The following is a 22,817-nucleotide window of genomic DNA, read 5'->3' on the forward strand; positions in this document are numbered from 1 at the left end:
CCGCGATCGGCCGAACCTGCCGCGTCAGCAGGTAAATAAAACTGGCCCGGCCCGCCAGGGTGCTTACCCTGGCGAGCCGCGTGCCGAACGTTGCCGACTCCTGGTCTATACCTTCATCTGCAAATACTTCCTTTTTGTATACTGATACATATGCAAGAACCTTTCCTGGTACAAACAGCTCACCAATTTCTCTCTATAGCAGCTTTGCAAAGTTCTGTTTACTCCTTCATGAAGAGAGCTGCTTTAGACAGGCAAGTGAAATTCATTTTTTCATTATTAACCAGTCATCAGAACAAAGAGAATATGAATTGCCTGTGCCAGGGCTTCAGTTTTTCAAGGCCACTCCATGGAGACTACTGTTGCCAATGCAACATCTGCTTTGGTTTTGTTTTTTTACTTCTATCTACAGTCCTGTCAATCTTGCACATTTTGGGTGTACTAAATTCTCTTTTTAAGAAAGTTACAGAAAAATTACAAGTAGTATTGTATTTAAAGCTAAGAGAAGTTAATTTAAAAGCAGGTTTAAGGAATAAAATGAGAGGACTGCTAATTTTCCACACAACCTCACTGCTCTTCCTACTGCTCCACTTAATGCTCAGCATATAACCAATCCAATTACATGCTTAACCTTTGTATTTACAGTCCCTTTTTACTATTAATTGTTCAAGGAGACAGAAAAATCTACCAAGACAACAGCTGTAAGAAACTGCAGGTTCTTGCACATAAACTTCAAGAGCAACATTCTCACTGCAAATGTACATCTACGTATGTCAATGCTTCTGGAAACTGGTAAGTACTAGAGTCAAACAATTACATAAACAGATACTCTAAAGAAATAAAACATTGCTACCTGTCAGCTTTGAAAAGTAGTTTGTTTTGGTGGTCCATTAAGGTCCTAATATGTACAATCACCTATAAGTCTCTCCTCTCCTCCCCCCCCTCAAAAGCAAGGCAGAACTATTCAACTCTGCACTTTATGAGTAATCCCCATGTCTGATTTAAGCATATACACCAAGTTAGATTTCATGAACTGAAACAATTACAAGTTACTACCTGCAAATAATGCACCCATTAGTCAAAAAAAAGATTTTTCCCAAAATAATGTGAGAAAGTGGGTCTAGCTGTATTTGTCATCATATGACAGACAATTAGTGATCTAAAGTATCTGTTCTAAAAATGCTGCCTTTTTCTTTACCAGACCTCAAGTTTAGGCTTAACTGGTTGAAGATACTCAGAAAATAGTTGTGTCCTATATATTCTGTATACCAGCATATGAACAAATTAAATTATGAAAAAAGTTCCCCTAGTGTCGCATAATTTTGAAATCATTCATAGTAGTAACCCATAATAGTGGTTTATGATCTACCAGAATTAAGTTCAAAGAGCAGTGGACATGGAGGGTTGCTTTTCTCCTCTTTAAAGCCATTCCTGGCCAAACAAGTCATTCCTGGATAAAAAGAGAGTTCCATCTTTTTATTTTAATGAACTTATTTCTATTAACAATGTAATACACAGCTTGGAAAGAAAGTAAGGGAGTTTCAACTTTACTCACACATATGCACAAATAATGCAGAAACAAGTGATATACATTTATTTAAAGAATTTTAATTCCATCCCCAAGTAGGACTGTGTTGCTGAAACAAAACACTCAAATATGCAAGGTCCATACCACCAACAGTACTACCAACTCCTTTTCTTTTGTGCATGTTTAAAGCACGTAAGTATATCAAATGCAGATAAAAGTAACCTGTACAGAAAGAAAATGGATTTGTGCCTTTCTTGCTTTTTCATGTTTGAAAAAGGCCTAAGATGTTTCTCACAGCCTGCTCAAAAATAAAGAGGCAGGGACTTGGTTCTTCTTATTTATAGAGTACACATTCCAGGGTCTTGTCCACAATGCTTTTCTTGGAGGACTCTATGGAGACCTGAAAAACTTACATCATACACCAAGGAAATAAAGCCTGATTGAGAAGGGGGAAGGCATTTTTGTTCAGACTTTAGAACTCCTGTTAAAACTTAATAGGGAGTCTTACCTATAAATCCTCACACCTGATAAATATTTAGATTTCTATCCTTCAGGTCTCTTTTGCCTACATAGTATCTCAACATTCACAGTGCTAGACCCTGCAAACGGAAGTCAGTGTACATTACATAACTAGCCAGAATTCTATCCCAGCTCTGACAGTTTCCTAATTAAGGCAAAAAACTCTCAATTTAAGACCGTCTGAAAACTGATTTTTAGCCCATTTATGCAGTGTATTTATAGCCAAAACTATGGTTAAGTCTAAATACTTAAACACAAGAATTCAGTAATCCAGGGATTGTGTGATGAATGCACAAAGCTGCAAGTACGAGGGGCATTCAACATGTAATGGATTTAATCCAGACACCCGCTTTCATGTCGAGGGCGGCGTACCAGTCTCCCGGATCCAGGGAAGGGTTAATAGTGCTCAGGAAGACCATGCGGAACTTCAACTTCACCATGAACTGGTTGAGTCCTCACAGGTCTAAAATGAGTCTGAGACACCCCACCCCTTTGCCTTGGGGATTAGGAACCCTTGCCCCATAGCTCCTGAGGAACCTCCTCCACTGCCCCTATGGCAAGGAGTGATTGCACCTCCTGGATAAGGAGTTGCTTGTGAGAGGTGTCCCTGAAGAGGGACAGGGAAGGGGGCTGGGAGGGAGAGGAGGAGCAGAATTGGAGAGAATATCCCACTTCTACCATGCTTGGTCCCAAATAACATCAGACCGCTGGGTTCTTCACACAGTAGAAGTTCAGACAGACAATTCAGAAAACATGGGTAAGGATCTGGTGGTGTGGCAGGTAGCCGTCCTCGGGTGCATCTTCAAAAGACCTGTTTAGAGCCTGATGAAGGCTTAGACTGGCCATGACCTTGCCCCAAAGGGGAGTTGGAAGGTTTCTGCCTGCAGTTCTTGCCTCTTCATGTATAAAAATCCTTCCTTGGCTGAGGAGGACATGAGCGTTGTTGTTGTTATTGCAGTTGGGGCTTAAAGTGCTTGCGTTGGGTTGCCGGCATATGCATTCCCAATGACTTCATGGTTGCCCTGGAGTCTTTCAAGCTGTGCAGCTTGGAGTCTGTCTGCTCCAAAAAGAACCCTGCGCCCTCGAAGTGAAGGTCCTGCTGGGTTTGGTCCACTTCCGGGGGTAGCCTGGATGCTTGAAGCTATGATGTTCTCCTCATGGCTTTGCCTGACGAGAGGGTACCGGCGGCTGAATCCGCCGAGTCAGGGGGCGCCTGCAGAGAGATCCATGCTACTCCCTTCCCTTCTTCTATGATGGCAGATAATTCAGCCATAGAGTCCGCAGGGATCAGCTCTTTGAACTTCAACATGGAGGACCATGAATTGAAGTTAAACCTACTGAGGATAGCTTGCTGGTTAGCTATCCTCAGCTGGAGGCCCCCAGTGACATAGACCTTTCTACTGAATAGGTCCATCCTTTTTGCCTCCTTAGATTTGGGGACTCATCCTTGCTGTCCCTGACACTCTCCTGTGCTAACTGCCAACACGACCAGAGAGCATGGCTGCGGGTGTGAGAATAAGTATTCATAGCCCTTGGAAGGGACAAAGTATTTGCGCTCCCTCCCCCCCACCCCCGATGATCGGTGGAATTGAGGCCGGGGTCTGCCATAGCATCTTTATATTGTTTTGATCAAAGGCAGAGCTACCCGTGATGGACCTTCAGGAGTGAGAATATCCACCATGGGGTCCTCGGCCTTGACCACCTCCTCCGCTTGCAACCGGTGCCTGGGATCCGCCGATGGGGACCGGTAGCGGGTATCCAGTGCCAGCAATCGAGGATGAAGGCCCGATGCCACCAGTCGGTGGTGGTCCTCTGACATCACCGTGGGTCGGTGCCAGTCCTTTGTGGGAGCCGGGGATTAGTGCCAGTCTGGCCTCGATGCCGGGGAGGGAAAGCGTCGCGTCACTGGTGCCAAAGGTGCTCTCGTGGGGCTTGGTGCCAGGGAATGGTGCCGCAGTGAAGGTGACCAAGAGCAGTGCCAGGATGGTGCTGAGCCGGGGACTGTGAGCGCCGCATCATAGCAGGCTTGCCTCTAGACAGTACTGGTCTTATCAGCACCGGAAGCTTGTCCCTGAGAGCTGGGGGCTGTGCAGCTGTCATCTCAATGAGATCTCTGGCGGCTTCAAAAGTGTCTGGGGTGGAGGGTGGCTCTAACACCTCCACCTGGCACTGCCCTGCGGAACAGTCGCTACATGCCGGACTCGATGGTCCCCTGTGGGGCACCAAAGTCAAAGGTACCGACTCGTGCTGACTTGGTGCTGGGTCCTTTCTGGGTTTTGCCTTGCATCCCCTGATGGTCCCACAGATATCGGGGCCGGCAATCACCCTCTTTCGGCCTTGTGTCACTTGTGCGGCACCAGGAAAGTCGAGTGGTGCCAGGCCGCTATCCCCAGGTGCGGTGCTGGGGAGTGCCAGTGCCGAGGGTCTCTTGTGGTAGAGTCCTTCCTCGGAACAGTGTCACATACAGATGCCGGAGCATTCCATACGGACGCACCCGGTGCCAGGTCCTGGAGGTCCGCAGCCGGCTGTGGGCAGAGAGCGGATTCCATTAATAGTTGTTTTAGTCGGAAATCATGCTCCTTTTTGGTTCTTGGCTGAAAAGCCCTGCAGATTTTGCACCTTTCCGTTTGGTGCGCTTTCCCCAGATACTTTAGATAAAAGTCGTGGGGGTCACTGATGGGCATAGGTTTATTACAAGCTCTGCAGGGTTTAAAGCCTTGGGCTCACGGCATACCCCGGAGCCTGAGGTGGGTTAGGAATTGGGGAGAGATCACACTCCCAAATCTACTATCTATACTAAATTAACTACAACACTAACTAGAAACAGTAATGACTAACAGAAGAATGCTAAGGGAGCACTTGCCGAGCAAGTGAGCACTGTTCCAACGGCCATCATGGACGGTAAGAAGGAACCGAAGGGGGGGTCAGGTCAGCAAAGTCATATATTAAGTGCCATGAAGGCGCCACTCCAGGGGACTCCACAGCCAACCTGACAGGAGCTGCTAAGGGAAAACTTTCTGACGACCATACACGCGGCGCATGCACACCTGATTGGAATCGACGTGAACAAGCACTCGAAGAAGAACTGAACATACTTTGTCTTATGTGGAAAACTGATCAGTTGTTGCAACTGTCCTGAAGCTTCAGACAAGTTTGTGTAACTGAAGGCCAACTCATTACATTTCCTTTTTCTACAAGTAACAAAACAATACATATTAACTATACTAATTTAAGTGCTTACAAAAAGCTGAACTGTACCACTGCAGATTTAAAATGAGCAGAATTATGTTCTTGTTGAATGTCAAGGATGGATGATTTATCAGACATCCATGGTAAAATACACCCTTGTGGTCAACTAATTTTTGCACAACTGCAATTTCACAACATGGTTCATTTTGCCCTTATCAACCATATTTTGCTAGCCCAGCTACCTCATGGGCGAGAGGAAGAAAACAAAAACAAACATCACACCCAACTGACATACCTGTACCATCAAAACTTTCAAGTGTAGAACAGACCCTAGAGCAAGCCTGGCTTTCAAAACATTAGTCAAACAATTATGTGACTAATGGATATCCTGAGCCAGATGTTTAAGCTCACTTATTTCTATTTTAAAAAACCGTAAATCCTAGCTATAGTAAGAGTTTTCTTATTAGCATAGTCATTGGTTTTTATTCTGAAGAATAAATAAACTGGTTTGCCTTATATTAGAAAAGAAAATAGTAGTTCTGACAAATGTTCAGTTGAAATGTTAAGACATCCTTACTTAGCAGAAACACTAGCTGCAATTGTGATCTTGGCTGACTGCCATACAAGGCATCCAGGTTCAGTTCCCAAGTCTGAATCTCACACTTTAGGCAAGGTGAGAATACAGTAGAGGCACAAATTTTCACCTACACTTTGAAGTTACAGGATTCCAGAGTTCATATACAATAGAGGATGAACCCAAATAGTAAGAGCTACCTCTCCCCAACCCAAAAGTCTACATGCTTCTCTTAAAAATTGTTTGCTTTGGTGATAGCACGCAACTCCTTTCTGCAGATAACGCTGTCTCTGTACCAAGTTTAGACCATATCCTGACATTGATTTTTAGTCAGAACCCACTACTGAAATTAGTAATTTACTGAATGGTCTCATAATGGCACCCTTTCCTACATCTTTTTTTAAACAAAGTTTAACACACCTTTAGTTTGTAGGTCAGACCCTTCTAGCACTACCAAAAAAATTTAAGCCAGCATTTTCTGAGTATTGGACATTGCCTATGTGCAATACATTACTAAATAGGTTTCATTATACATCAAGTATTTATATAATGCTTAAGTAGCTACTTATTTCAACTCTGACAAATCACAATTGGTTTATATAACATTACATGCTCTGAACAATACTAGTGTCCAATGACAGTTTGTTAGATATCAAACAATGGTTTTGTCAGTCTCATTTTCCTTTAGTTTGTCAGAAAACTAGAAGATTCCAAAAGCCTGTCCAAAAACAAAACAAGGTTAAACTCTTTCCAAAGGCCACTTGAAATATTCAGTTCAAAATAAAACAGAAGCAGCCCACTTTAGCTCTGACATTCACAACATGCACGGGCTGCTGTTAATCTCCTGTCACATAAACAGGATAAGTTACATTGGTTTCCCTGAAATACAATATTCATCCTAACTTCATCAGCCCCAGCTGGAATCTGCTGTAAATCCCATGATGAATATGTGACAACATTATATCCTAGCTCACATTTAATCCAGTTGAATAAGAGAATCTTCCTGGACACACGAATGACTGCAGACTGAATTTTACTTTAACTCTGCTAGTGATCCTTAAAATAGGGTGCATTGATTTAAATCACCAAGTGGAAAACCTTGATTTAAAATCATTTAATCAAATTTTCCATTTGTACTTCAGTTATTTTCCAAAGAAAGGTGCATTCTCATTGGTTGATATAACCATTAAAACATGTTGATTTACTACTAAAAGGAATCTTAACAGGCTTATTTTTAAAAAGAAAAAGTGTAAACAAAAATAAAAAAATCCAGTTATTTTTTTTTTTAAATAAAAATATTGATTTTTATCCACACTGCTTTAAAATAGCACTCATGTTTACCTATTAAGATGGAATTTAAAAAAATATAAAACTCCCACCAACAAAATTAAGAAAGCAGTAGCTAAACAACCTTCTTTGTCCGGATGTTGGTAACATAAAAGGAAATTTTAAATGTCAGGTTAGAGCCTTTAACATTCACACATCAGCCAGCAACATGCGCTGTTTTGCAAGGTCAGTCCAAGCACCTGTCAAATTCTTAATCTGTCTAATGGCAATAGCTACTAAGCAATGGGGGGAGAGTGGGGAGAATCAATGCCTGTTCACCAAAGCAGATAGCATATCACAGGTTTTAAAAAATTCACTGAGACCTAGTCTACACTTAAATTTCGCACCAAGTGCCGTGGTTAGGTTAGCCAAGCCCCCAGTGTAGACAGAGATAGGTTGATGGAATAACTCTTCTGTCAAGTTAGCTACTGCTTCTCGAAGAGGTCGATTAGCTACATCGATGGAAAAACCCCTTCTGTCATTGTAAGACACATCTACACTACGGTGTTACAGTGAAACAGCTGCACTGCCATAGCTGTGCCACTGTACCATCTGTATTATAGACATACCCTCACTGTAGACTAATATGTCCAGTTTCTCATGCAATCAGAAATGGAACACCCAAGTTTCTGCTAATGCCAATTCATATGGATTCAGATAGTCCTGCAGGATAATTTGAGAAAATATGGTACGCTAGGCATTTTGCTTCTCTAATAGCAACAGCTTACAATAAAGGGTGTGACCTGTCAGATCAAGCGATAGGCAGAAATTTCTGCTATTTCTTACAGAAGCACCAAAGGATGAAAAAAAAAAAAACCTAATGTATACGTGCAAGGGGGGAGTGTTAAGGTTGGTTTGGGAACCCCAACTGAGGATTTCCTGACTTTTTAATAGTAGTTAAGGTTAAGAAAATAGTTATACTTACATCAGCATTGCATTTAGCACACACCCCTTTAAAAAACAAAACAAAACAAAAAAAAAAGCTTAATCCCAATGACTTTTTTTTTTAGAACTGCTCATGCATGTTCAATTAGGTCTGTACATGTTACTTTGTCATTGTGGATGCCCTGTTCTTTCCTATTGCAAGTCTTTTCTAACATGTTGTGGGGCAAATTAACCTAATATAGCAGGCATTGTTTCCTTGAGAGGTGATAACGAACCTGTCATAAATGTGATGTATGCAGAGTTGTGGCCATATCAGTCCCAGACTATCAGAGAGACAAAGGGGTGAGGTAATGTCTTTTATTGGACCAACTTCTCCTGGTTAGAGAAACAAGCTTTTGAGCTTACACAAAGCTCTTCTGCAGGTCTGAGAAACGTACTCAGGGTATCACAGTTAAATAGAAGGTGAAACAGATTGTTTAGCATAAGGGAATGGTCCCTTGAAATATTTGTTAGCTATTTATGCTAAACAATCTGATCCCCTTGTATTTAATAGTGGCACCCTGAGTATGTTTCCCAGACCTAAAGAAGAGCTCTGCGTAAACTCAAAAGCTTCTCTCTCTCTCACTAACACAAGTTGGTCCAATACAAGATATTACCTCGCCCACCTTGGGCATCTATAAATGTGATATGGCAGCTGGGATACTGCAGCTTTACGTAGTCTACCTAGCTAGGACTAGGAGGTGTGAAGAAAAACATTTCATGCCCTCCAGATAATTTGTGTAATAACATTTAGTGACATGCTTGAGGTGCGGCTGTTAAACAAGATCACGTCATCTGGAATATTCTTCACAGTTAGGTTAGGAAGACTGAAGTCAAAACAACTCCTTTGAGAAATAAATCAGTGAATTATTATTTAAAGTACACACTATTATTGCCTAATTTAAATATCACTGAGCTTCACAAGCTCAGTCAATTAGGTGTCTAATACAATGACAAACTATTCAGATAAATTATTTCCTTAAGAGTCTTTATTTAGTTTAAAAATATATCCATCATGAAGTATAAGCACGTTACAAGAGAATGGTGACCAATGTCAGTGTAAATGAACTCCTCTGAAAATGTCAATACTCTCCTCAACGGTTTGAATAAATAGACTATTCTTGCCCTGAAGGTCAAGAGATTCAAGTTTTGTTGATATCACGCAACTTTAGCCCACTGCCTTCCTCTTGGATCAAACACTTTTGTTTTGCTTGCTGTGATACAGTGTTAAACAATGAGAGAGAGAGCTGTAATTTTAAAGCCTTCTACCACTTTCATATTCCCAGGAAAATTAACTGCATAATCCTTACATTCAAACAATTTCTTTTCATGTGCAAGACTCCGGGTGGATTTAATGTAGTAAATATACACGGATCATAGAACTGAGGAAACAGAAAAGTCAGCCAGATTAGACTCCAGTTCCCTTTGAGTAAGTAAAGGATACAGTCCTACAGAACCTATGTATTCACACTAAACTTTAGAGTAAAAGAGAGAAGCATGGTCTGGAGGTTGAAGTGTGGGTTCTATTCCTTGTTGTGCTACAGCCTTACTATCGAACTTTGGTTGCAGTTCACAGTTTCTGTGCCTCTACTCTCCCTCACAAAACCTGGTATAACAATACCTATTTCAGTCCTTATGAAGTTCCGAGATTCTTGAATACAAGACATTCCTTAAGGTATTACTTCCTCTTGAATTTTGTGTCATTTGCAAAGTTGCAACTAGATTATAATGATGGAAATGAAATACCTATTAATTATTGAGATAAGTGCTTTATAGAATTCTTCATACAAATAACCTCACCAAAGGTACATATACTTGACATAGTCTGGCTGCTGCAGACACAATTTTTAAAGCAATCCTTGGATATTTTTAAGCAATGGGATGAAGTAATGAAATAAAAATTGTGGCTAAAGTTGAGGAAAAATTGAGGAAACTTTCCCACAGGGAGGAATTTGATTTGAATTTACTCTTTGATTGTGGAACAGTTTTACAAGGGAATAACATAATTCCAATTGCTTGAGACATTAAAACTGCAGAAAGTAAGGAAGTTGTAGGTAACAAGCCTGCACTGGGAGAGGGACTAGATACCTTCATCAATTCTCTACTAGGTCTAGTTCTATTATTAGAGACTATATAAAGTTGGAGAGAATGTGTTCATAGCCTGAGCTAAAGAGTGAATACTGATAGCTTCCAAACCTCCATAACCGTCAGGTGAATAACTATTATGGAAATTAACAAAACTGTATAATTTACTAAGCCCAGCATGTTTCCTATGAAACTGAAATCTCTCTGCTGCCTATTTGTTCACTGCTTGAAAGAGGAAAACCAGTTCCCTGTTTTCCCTGCATCTAATCAATTTCTCAAATTTGAATTTACTAGTCCAAAGGTGATATTCTTGATATATGTGAAATGGTTCTTCTTCAGTCCTGAAATGGATAATGACTGGTATAATTGATTAACAAGTGGGGAAATGCTCATGTCATAGTAGCAGATAAGGGCCAGAGCTGCAAAGCTTACATTTGAACTTAAATTGGGGTATTAAGATCAGAGGTTTTGGTTTAAGCCCCCTCTCTGCAGAGTAGATCTTTTCACAAAAGCAAGAGTGTTAACTGTAGTATTCTCACCCAATTTCAATTTAGGTAATAATATGCTGTCCAATACCACTTGTACTCTTCCTTTTAAAAACACATTAACAACTTTTATTCCTTAAAAAATATGTTATATTGCTGGTGCAAGATGGATGCTACTTCCCACCCTAGAGATAGCTAAATTTCAGTGGGGGTTAATGACCCCTACATGGACACTGTCCATTAAGTCCACTGGAATAAGATACTCCATTAATAGAATAACCTGATTTTGTTTGATTCAATTGTATTGATTTTAATACATTTATAGAACATTTATTTTCAATTAGATCAAAAATATTCTATTATGTTGGATTTAGTGGTTTTGTTCATTTAAATTCTAACAGATGTAGTTTAGAATTACTTTAATGAATTCATGGCCAAGTCAAATATAACTTTCACCCATTTGTACCATTTAAGTATTTATATCATGCACCTCACTGTTATATCAGATCTCCTTAAAAAATAAATAAGTTGATTTCCTGACTCCATAGCAATCCAGTAAAATTGTGAGGGGAAGTTCCTTTCCCCACCCACCCCATAACCATGGGAAAATTAAACATATGTCTTGTATTTTGTCCAAATGTCAGTGAGCTTTGTGGTCATTCTTATGTCCTGCAGAAGGAAGTTCCAAAGCCATAAGCCAACCAGCAAGAATTCTGTCTCCAGAGTTCACAAGCATTTTGGATTAAGTGGTTCCATTGTTTCTGGAAAAAATATAATTTTGCAGTCATGTAGAAGGGCACTCTCTGAGGTAACCTGGGTCCAACCCATCAAAGGTTTTGAAGATTAAGACCATTCCTTCTATTTGACCCAGTATACAATAAGGAGCCAGTGCAGAAAACTGAACACTGAACATAATATAAGAATGGCCATGCTGGGACAGACCAAAGGATCTATCCTCCATGAACTTATCCAATTCTTTTTTGAACCTAGTTATACTTTTGGCCTTCACAATATCCCCTAGCAAGGAGTTCCACAGGCAGACTCTGCATTGTGTGAAGAAGTACTTCCTTAAGTTCCAAGCTTTAAAAAACAAAACAAAACAAAACAAAACAAAAACACATCAGCAGTTATCTGGTACAGAGGCTGATTTAAGCGACAGGTTACTTACCACAGTTAGTAGCTCTGCAATTTCATATTTGTGTTTCTTCAGAACTCTTGGGTGAATACTATCTGGCCTTGGTGACTTCTTATTGTTGAATTTATCAATTAGTTCCAAAATCTCCTCTATTGACACAGCAGTCAGACAGTTCCTCAGATCTGTCATCTAAAAAGAGTGGTGCAGGTGTGGTGTGGGTATCTCCCTCACATCCTCTGCAGTGAAGACTGAAGCAAAGAATTAATTTAGTGTCTCTGCTATGGCCTGGTCTTCCTTGAGTGCTTCTTTAGGATCTTGATCTTCCGGTCGAACCACTGATCGTTTGGCAGACTTCCTGCTTCTGAATGTACTTATCAATATTTTGCTATTATTTTCTGTGTCCTTATCTAGTTTCTTTTCATATTCTTTTTTGGCCTGCCAAGTTTTTCTTTTACACTTGACTTGCCAGAGTTTATGCTCCTTTCTATTTTCCTCAGTCAGATTTGACTTCCAATTTTTAAAAGAATGCCTTTTTGTCTCTAACCACCTCTTTTACTCTACCATTTAGCCATGGTGGCATTTTTGTTTTGTTTTGTTTTTTATTTGGGGTGTACATTTAATTTGAGCCTCTATCAGGGTGTTTTTAAACAGTTTTCATACAGCTTGCAGGCATTTCATCCTTGTGACTCGTCCATTAAACTTCCATTTAACTAACTTCCTCATTTTTGTGTAGCTCCCCCTTTTTAAGTTAAATACCATTGTGGTGGGTTTCTTTGGTATCTTCACCCCCACAAGGATGTTTATACTTAATTACATTATGGTCACTATTACCAAGCAGTTCAGCTATAATCACCTCTTCGACTAGATGCTGCGCTCCATTTAGGATTAAATCAACAACTGCTTTATTCCTTGTGGGTTACAAGACTAGCTTCTCCAACAAGCGGTCATTAATGGTGTTTAGAAATTTTCTCTCGCTATCCTGTCCTGAGATGACATATACCCAGTCAATATGGGGAGAGCTGAACTCCCCCATTATAATTGGGTTTTCTATTTATGTAGCCTCTCCAATCTCCTGAACATTTCACAATCACCATCACCATCCTGGTCAGTAGTATATGCCTACAGCTATACTCTTATTATTCAAGCATGGAATTTCTATCAGAGATTCTATAGTAGGGTTTGATTAATTTAAGATTTTTACTATATTTGATTCTATGCTTTCACATATAGTGCCACTCCCATGCCAGCATGACCTACTCTGTGATTTGTATATATTTTGCATCCTGGTATTTTTCATATCCCATTAATTATCATTGTTCCACCAAGTTTCTGTGATGCCTATTATATCAATATCCTCATTTAATATCAGACCCTCAAATTCACCCATCTTAGTATTTAGGTTTCTAGCATTTGTATACAAGCACTTGTAAAATCTGTCAATATTTAGCTGTCTGCCTTCACATGATGTAATGAATAGGCCTCTTTCACTTGACTGTTTCTCTTCAGTTCCTACCTGTACTTTATCAACTTCTATCCTCTCTTCTTTGCTAGGATATAGAGTAGCCCCTTTAATAAATCCTCCCCAATGGACGTCACTGTCCAAACTGTGTGCTCCTCCACACCTGTCAGCTTTCTCCCAGCTCTTAGTTTAAGAACTCCTCTACAATCTTTTTAATTTTACATGCCACCAATCTGGTTCCATTTTGGTTTAGATGGAGCCCATCCTTCCTGTACCGGCTCCTCCTTTCCCAAAAGGCTTCCCAGTTCCTAATAAAACTAAATCCCTCCTCCCAACACCATCATTTCATTCATGAAACCCTGCAGTTCTGCTTGTCTAACTGGTCCTGAATGTGGAACTAGAAGAACTTCAGAAAATGCTTCCATTGAGATCCTGGACTTCAATCTCTTACCTAGCAGCCTAAATTTGGCCTCCACAACCTCTGTCCTACCTTTCCCTATGTCATTGGTACCTACATGTACCACAATCACCAACTCCTCCTCAGCAGTGCGCACAAGTCCATCTAGATGGATCGAGAGGTCTGCAACCTTCGTGCCCAGCACACAATTTATTTAGTGGTTCTCCCAATCATCACAAATTCAACTATCTATATTTCTAAGAATCGAATTTCCCATCACTATAACCTGTCTCTTCCTAATAAGTGGAGTTCCCTGCCCCAGAGAAGTATCCTTAGTGCGAGATGATACCATGACATCATCTGGAAGGAGGGTCCCAACTATGCATAAAGTGCTCACATCTACTGTCGTTACTTAGCAGACTGGTTACAACATGCTGAACTGAATAGAGGTTTTTTCCCCCCAAAGACCTCTATCTTTATCCCCTGGTCAGTGCCTTGCATTACTCAAGCTTGGAGGACAGACTTGAAGACTGAATAAGTGTATAATAATTTAGGAGACAAAAAGTGATCTTGTCATTAAAGCACAGGACTGACTCAAAGGGTTTAATTCCCAGTTTTCCCACAGATTTACTATGTGACCATGGACAAGTCACATAGCCTCACTTTATTTCCCCATCTATAAAACGGGAGCGATGACTCTTTAGACCCAAAGGTGCTAAAAGACTTGAATGAATTCATGTTTCGAAAAATTGGATGAATTTTGAGGCCTTTTAACAAAAGATATTAGAAAAGAGTAAAATAGAATAGAATTACTATTACCCCGTTTGAAAAATCCACTCTAAAGTGGGTAGCTCTCTCAGTAACTGAGGTGGCCATTTCTTTTAACTGAAAGCTTACATTCTGCAGAAGGTTTCCATTCCTTATAATAGAAGGAAACCATCTAAACCAGTGGTGGGCAACCTGCGGCCCATCAGAGTAATCTGATTGCGGGCCACGAGACATTTTGCTGACGTTGACCATCCGCAGACACCATGCTCTGTTCCTGGCCAATGGGAGCTGTGGGAAGCGGCGGCCAGCACGTCCCTGTGGCCCCTTCGCCAGCGGGCGCTGCTTCCCACAGCTCCCATTGGCCAGGAACAGAGAACCACAGACACTGGGAGCTGCAGGGGGCGGTGCCTGCGGACGGTCAACATCAGCAAAATGTCTCTTGGCCCGAAATCAGATTACCCTGATGGGCCGCAGGTTGCCCACCACTGATCTAAACATTAACTACTAGCTAAAGTAGGATTCTCATGAGCTCCAAACCCTGTTCACGCACTTCTGCAGCTGCTCACAGCTTTACCAAGCAACAGCAGCAGTGCAAAATTAGCAAGCAAAGTCATGTTCAGCACTTGCGCCAAAAAGTCATCACCTTTTCACTTGCCAGCAGTGGGGTGTGTCTGGAAAGCTAGGAATCTAAGAGCATTGAGGGTTGGCCCCAATACCTTTTAAATCTATCTGCTAATAGGTAAGAACAGAAGAACGGCCATACGGGTCAGACCAAAGGTCCATCTAGCCCAGTATCCTGTCTTCCGATAGTGGCCAATGCCAAGTGCTTCAGAGGGAATGAACAGAACAGGTAATCATCAAGTGATTCAGCAGGTACCTGATCATTTTTCAAGCCCTGAATTCAGATATGGCCAACTGAATTTAACTCACACAAACACTGGTCAATGAAATTTAATTTTGATGTTCTCCTTGTTTTTGGTATTTAAGAATACTTAATGTCTATTGTATTGCTTTATTTTTCAAACTAAATGAATACTATACATTTTGGCAGGATTGGTGAATAATAATTTCACTTTCATTTAAAATAATTTATATTACCATGTCCAAAAGCACTACCCTTGTAAGATTTTTTTTTTTTTTTTTTTTTGTATTACTGGGCTTCATGTATGAACCTTGTCATCTATTGGCAGGCATAGAAGGATTAGAATTTTTTTTTTTTTAAATGGTAAATGTTGATTTCACCATACACAAAACAAACTACAAAAATAATTTTGATTATTGAATGGAAATGACAGGCTAAGTACAAAAATGCTTCTTTTCAACTTAGAGTTTTATTTACAGATATTTACTTTATATATTTTGACATGGGATATTCATAGTTTGTGTTTTAGCAGTTATAAAGCTTTAACTTTTTGAATCTCAATGTCTGTCATTAAATAATTGTTTTGACCCCACCCCATAATTTCCTGCAACTGTGAAAATTTAAAGTTGAAAAAAAAATAATTAACAATAAACATCAATATTATCTGTCAAAATTATTTTAAACAAATCTAATTCAGCCAAGCCTTTCTATTGGTTATGGAAAACTGCTTACCCTACCTACCCAGATACTGCTATGGATATTTTAGCCATCAACAAGGGCTAAAAACAGGCTTCTTTACTTTGAGAAAGACTAACTCATTCCAGATGACTAAGGATACGACTCTTTTTAAACAGTTTAGCAAGGTGCAAATATAGTAACTTCCCACAATAGCTTGTGTATATTCTTTCAACTCCAGCTTGTTATTTTCTCAGCTATAATTAAACAAGACTAAACACACAACAAAACAGCAAACTGTAATGCTGCAAAGCTTGAATTAGCAAAGCAGCACAATATTTGATTCAACCATTTTGGGAGCAATGAATTCCTATGATGAAGGAAAGTAGCTCTGTGAGCAAGACTTAACGAGGACTCTCACCTTCATTGTACACAGCACATATATCACTGCTCAGGCTGAATAGTCCAAGTCACAGATTCCTTTTAAAATACACGTGAATACACGTTTATGTTGTTATCTCTTCATACAAGACAAGAAAATTTCAAACCCCTTCTATTTCAGCAACTGACATCTTGCAAAGCTACAAGAAGCTTGGGATGTCTGACTGGCTAGTAATGTTAGCTTTCTTCCAGACATGTTCTCAACAAGAAATAAAGCCTTCAAATTGCAGAGCACTCCAGGAGGAAAAATGAGTCATTGATATATTATGAAAATCCTTTCCACATATCCCCAGGAGTCATAGCAGCGTTTAAGTGAGCCAACAGGTATCAGTAAAACTTTCTACCTCATGCCTTCCCTTACCCTGTCCGTGCCCCCTCACTTCCCGGAGCCAGGGCCGTGGCCGTGGCTCTGGGGTGGGGGGAGACATGGACATGGGTCAAGGGGCCGAGGCTGGGCCCACAGCTGGGGCTGGGGCCAGGAGCAGAGCCAAGGCCAGGGTCAGGAGCGGAGCTGGGTGGCACTCCTTCCCCGCCCCCCATGGGGGCTGGCCTGGGCCTCAGCTGTGCCCCCTAAACATTCTGCCACGGCCACCTAGAGCATGTACCCCACAGTTTGGGGACCTCTACAGTAAAACAAAGGGGCACTATTTTCTGTGTCCCACTTCCATGGGTGGTGGAATAGAGCAAAACTGTCAAAGTCCAATTTCTGAATCAACATCATATGGGAGAAGGAAACCAGAAATGAGAAGACGATGCCAAATAAAAATCAAGAGGCAGAACCAAAAAAAGTGGTGAAAATAATAAAGATACATCCAGAGAAAAGAAAGAAACTATATTTGTAGATGTGTCCACAAAAATATTTTAGGTATTTCCATCCTTCATGGTGTCTCATCTACATCAATTTTTTTTAAACAATCCTGAAGGAAACCCTGACAGTCCCTGGATGTCTTCTCCAATGTAACTAAAACAAAAATGGAAAAAAACTCCATCCCCATGAATTTATAACACTCTCAGTAAACACATGATAAACTCTTTTGCTTAAAGGCAGCCTGCATTGTCATGCGATAGACCCAAATCAGATTATTTTCAGTTTCTCACTCCCAGGCAGAAGTAAGGGATCTGAACTAGAAATCAAACTTAGCCTATGTCTACATTATAGACACTACAGCGGCATAGCTACAACACTACAACTGTGCCACTGTAGCAACACAGTGTGGACATCTGCTAAGGCAAGGGGTTTACCAAGCCCCTTTCATCGCTGTAGTAAATCCACCCCTCATAGGTGGTAGCTAGGTCAACGGAAGAATTCTTCCATCAACCTGACAGTGTTGTCACTGGGGGTTAGGCTGGCTTAACTACATCTCTCTGTACACCCCTGTGTGATGTACCTAGGTCAACCTAAGTTTAAGGTATAGACCAGGCCTCAGAGGTCTCCTGCACAGCCCTACAGACTGACACAAATTACAAATGAAGTTAATAAAAATGTAGGTTAATGAGCCTGTAGCCTGTGATTTTGCCATAGTTAAAAACCAGATAGACAGACAGGCATAGGCAGTGGGCAAAGAAATTTACAATGAGTGTTTCATTGATAGTTCAGAAAGCAGAATGAAAACTTACATGGTCATATTCAATTTATTACCAGGTAACTAAAAAAAAAAAAAAAAAAGGTTTTTTATAAAAATTGAGAGATTTATATCAGTGAAATTTATGGTTCATATTACTTCGTTGGGGGTAGGGGGGGGGAGGAGGGGGAAAGACATGTGACCTGCACTCTATTTCTATGAGAGAAGAAAAAGTAGGTAGTGCAATGCTGGAAACATAGGCATAATAACCGATACTTGTTTAAACAGAATCATTTTTCTTCCACTTTAATCCCTGCAGATGCACATCATCTCATTTGTACTATGGATGGAAAAACCACTTAGCGTTTCTCATCCAACTTATAAGGTGGTCATTATACCACGCCTTACCCAACAGTATACATGCATTAATAGAAAGGTTTTTCTATCAGTAACTTATAAATTTCTCCTTCACATTTTCTCTTTTAGACCCATAAAGGACTTTTTTATTTTTTAAAGAGGGTACAAGGAAGTCCTTTTGGATTTAGCCATCTTTTAGGAAAATTTGAAACTCTGCCTTTTCTGAGCTGAAAACAGGAACCAAATATACCACTCTGTATCAAGAAGACTGGCCTGTGTAATGTCTTGAATAAACAATCTGGAAAACCATATGATAGTTGTGAGAAAGTTGTTTGTGGTTAGGTTGGAGAAATTCATAAGAACACAGGAAACCTCTTGAATTGCTCAAAATCAGTGATGATTTCCTGGGCATTACACTGTTTTGATTTTTACTGTTCCTTTCTGTGATCTTTATCACTCACTTAAAAGACAGGACTTAAGGCCTGAGGTGAAGCAGGGGTAGCTTAATGTTTTACCTGGTCAGTAAATGACTGCTGAAGAACAAGTCATTAAATGTACTGCTTTCTCATTTAAAAGAAAGACAGAAAGAAAGCACTCTTCCCTTTTGCAATTCAATTTCCCTTTCAGTTATATTTATCAGAGTGAAGTATTTAACCAAAGCATTAAGGACTATTTCTCAATGCTAACAGCTACACTTTTCCAATAATTGCTGTTAAAAGGTTTAACAACTCTGGTATTATACTCATTCTTAGTCCAACATAACTGATTACAAGATAAACACTAAAGAAATAATGTCATAAAAATTGCTTTTTTGAAGGACAGAAACACTAGGAAGAAATCAGGTCAAATTCAGACAACAACTAAGGTTTTTTTGTGTGCGCACACACACAAAAAAACCTAGCCCCCCTTGAAATGTTTCCATGTTTTGTCATGTTGGAGTTATTTATTTATTTTAATTGCCACAAGAGAAACAGCTTCCCATCCCAAAGACATTTTCATGCAGTGTTTGCATTGTGTTAGGACTGGAAAGTGAAACTGATTACAAACAAAAAAAAAACTAAATTGATTAGTCTGTTTTCACTATCAAAGATGAATGACATACAAGTATTCAATTTTCACTGTTTGCTTTTTAAAACTGTTAATGTATTAGTAGCATATAAGGAGATAGTATTTTTAATCTAAGAATTTAAATGTGTTTATTCAGTTTTATGCATAGTAACAGAATGCTATATATGTGATAAATTACACCACCATGAAAAGCTTTGCTAGCTTTCACTAGTTACATGATTTTTTCTATAAATTTACTTAAAGACACTTAGTCCATACTAGAATAATTACTATAGATTGTATCTTCAGATAAACAAAGTGTTCCAACCTAAAGCAAATACTCACCAGCAACCACACATCACTGAACAAAAACACTGACCCAGGAACCTATCCTTGTAACAAAGCCCGATGCCAACTCTGTCCACATATCTATTCAAGTGACATCATCATAGGGCCTAATCACATCAGCCATACCATCAGGGGCTCGTTCACCTGCACATCTACCAATGTGATATATGCCATCATGTGCCAGCAATGCCCCTCTGCCATGTACATTGGCCAAACCGGACAGTCTCTACGCAAAAGAATTAATGGACACAAATCTGACATCAGGAATCATAATACTCAAAAACCAATGGGAGAACACTTTAACCTGGCTGGCCATTCTATGACAGACCTGCGGGTGGCTATCTTAAAACAGAAAAACTTCAAAAACAGACTCCAACGAGAGACTGCTGAGCTGGAATTGATATGCAATCTAGACACAATCAACAAAGGATTAAATAAAGACTGGGAATGGCTGAGCCATTACAAACATTGAATCTATCTCCCCTTGTAAGTATTTTCACACTTGCTTCTTATCAAACTGTCTGTACTGAGCCATCTTGATTATCACTTCAAAAGTTTTTTTTCTCTTACTTAATTGGCCTCTCAGAGTTAGTAAGACAACTCCCACCTGTTCATGCTCTCTGTATGTGTGTGTATATATATCTCCTCAATATATGTTTCACTCTATATGCATCCGAAGAAGTGGGTTGTAGCCCACGAAAGCTTATGCTCTAATAAATTTGTTAGTCTCTAAGGTGCCACAAGTACTCCTGTTCTTTTTGCGGATACAGACTAACACGGCTGCTACTCTGAAAAGTGTTCCAAGTGTACTAGCCTCTAACTGTGGATGTACCGAAGCCAAACAAGGCCTCATAACCCATAATTCACAGTAACAAGTTAGTTAAGAACTAATCTTTAGAATCTAGCAGCTCAGGATTCTACTCCAGTAAAAGCAGCTTTAGGCTGGAAAATAAGAACAGTCTGGGCTCTAACAAAAAAACTGCAGATTATATATAGCCTTCTGCAGAAATCTCAACAGTAAATAAAAATAGGCAAGTGGAAAATTAAGTTTCTGCAGCCATCTTTTCAAAGAAATAGAACAAAGGTAAGAGTGTATTCCAATCTTCGTTCTGATATTTCTACTGATACTTCAACAAGGTAACCAAGTATTCATGTTCTGCAGATACATAGTGTTAAAATGAGATTATGAGATGATTTCATAAATATTACATGTATAAAATATTGTTACATTTTGGTCTTTAGACTAGTAATAACTTGCTCTTTTCAGGTACTCTGACAAGAGCTTGTGCACTTTTAATCATAGCCACTATCTATTAAGTCCTGTAGACTTTCAATTACTTATAAAATCTTGATGCTATTACATACTAGTGGATGCTATGAAAAGAAAATGCAGCAAGAGATTGCAATTCACCCCAGTGAATTTATAGAAGCAAACATTTTTACAGATTAAACAACTAAAATATTTCCATCCCAAGAAGTCATTTGCAAGACTTCTTTGCATTTTAATCTCTCTTCAAATATTCTCATTTTTGATGCTCCAATTTATAATTTTAAATTTAAAGTCCACAAATACCACCATAAGATCAATTAAAGAATCTTATATGCCTTTCGAATACATAGGTTTACATTCCAGTAAAGAATGCAATACAGTACTCTAATGAAATCTGTTCAAAGGCAGACCTGCAATGCGTATGCTTTCAGTTTGCAAGATCAATCAATATCCAAAAGGCTAACGTTTAAGACGGGTATATAGCAAAAGATGCAATAAAACAACGTATTTGCTTTAGGAACAAGATAATGTTCTCTATAAAATCATGAAGGTTACGTTCGGAGGGGCTCAATGAGGTGTTAGATTTCCCGTTTCTATTCACAGTTAACGATCAAAGCTCTTCCACTAACCAAAATACCGTCATGGTTTTAAAACTGCACACAGATAACTGCCTTTCAAGAGCCAGGGGAGAGGCTGTATTTACAATATGCAGCCAGTCTACGATTTGGCGGGTAGTTAGTCTCATCACATTTCACGAGTTTAACCTTTCTTTGAAACAAGTTACGACCTCTATTCTTCTATTTTCAAAGCAAACTACGCTTAAGGGGAGGAAGAAAATATTCACGACGTAAAATCCAAGATCTTTTGGGGGGACTATTATGTAACACACACACACTCCTTGCTGCAGACTCCAATCAATGCAACCACCAAACCAAAACAGAGTCAGAACCATTATGCTTCGCGCATTCCTTTCCTTCCCACCAACATACATCTTAAAACAAAGTCATTAGCAGAGCCATTGCCTCCCCAGTCACTCCTGGACACCGGGCAGCCGAGCCCCAAGCAGGCTTTAGTTTAAGCTACACCTCTCAGAAGGAAGAGAACAGCCTAACCCAAGGTGAGCAAGTCTCCCTTACCGGGAATAACCTACCACTACAACCTATCATCACGCCCGGCTCAGCATTCAAGAGACGTGCGGGTGACAATTCCCCTCCCTAGTTTGGGGGGGGGGGTTAAACTCTCCCAACCACCAACACACACGATAAATCATCCCCTGATCCGGCTGTAGGGAAGTCTCCCTCACTAGGACAACTCTCTCCTCCCTCCTCCATCATCCTTTGATCTATGATTAGGATAATGTTTCCCACACTCTGTATGGGGGGTAACTCACCACCCTACCTCCTGCACCCCCTAACCGAGCACCATAGAGGAGAGGGAGTAACCCCCTCCCATCCCCAGCACCCTGGAGAGGGGCATCATCATTCAGCGGTACCCATCATCCCCCAAAGGACGAAGGAAGCCAAAGACATTGCCTCCGCCCCCAACTCAGCCCCCGCATAGGAGAAGGTTTTACTCAAGGTAAAGGGATTAATTCCCATGTGAAATAAGAGAGGGTTAAATCCCACCGGGAGAGGGGTAAAAGGGATATTACCATGGGGAAACCGGGTTAGATCCCCCTTCAAGGAGAGGAACGGGGGGCTCAAACCCGCCAGATAGGTCGGTAAATTGTGTGCCACAAGGAGAATGCGGTTAGACCCCACCGAAGAGAGGAACCGGGGGTTAAATGCCATAGAGATTATAGATGGGATGCATGAGATGTCATCGTGAATGGAGTAAACACCCCCCTCCAAAAAAGGAACGGGGGGGGGG

General features: G+C 40.3%; 1 protein-coding gene across 4 annotated transcripts in view; it reads right to left on the bottom strand.

The window, feature by feature from the left end:
* Positions 1 to 22,817, bottom strand: part of CLSTN1 (calsyntenin 1) — a 62,436-nt gene that overhangs the window by 38,993 nt on the left and 626 nt on the right. The gene's annotated exons all lie outside the window — the stretch shown is intronic.

This window comes from Terrapene carolina, unplaced genomic scaffold (genome assembly GCF_002925995.2).
Source record: "Terrapene carolina triunguis isolate 2854851 unplaced genomic scaffold, T_m_triunguis-2.0 Scaffold714, whole genome shotgun sequence".
In the NCBI taxonomy this organism is placed as follows: domain Eukaryota; kingdom Metazoa; phylum Chordata; order Testudines; family Emydidae; genus Terrapene; species Terrapene triunguis.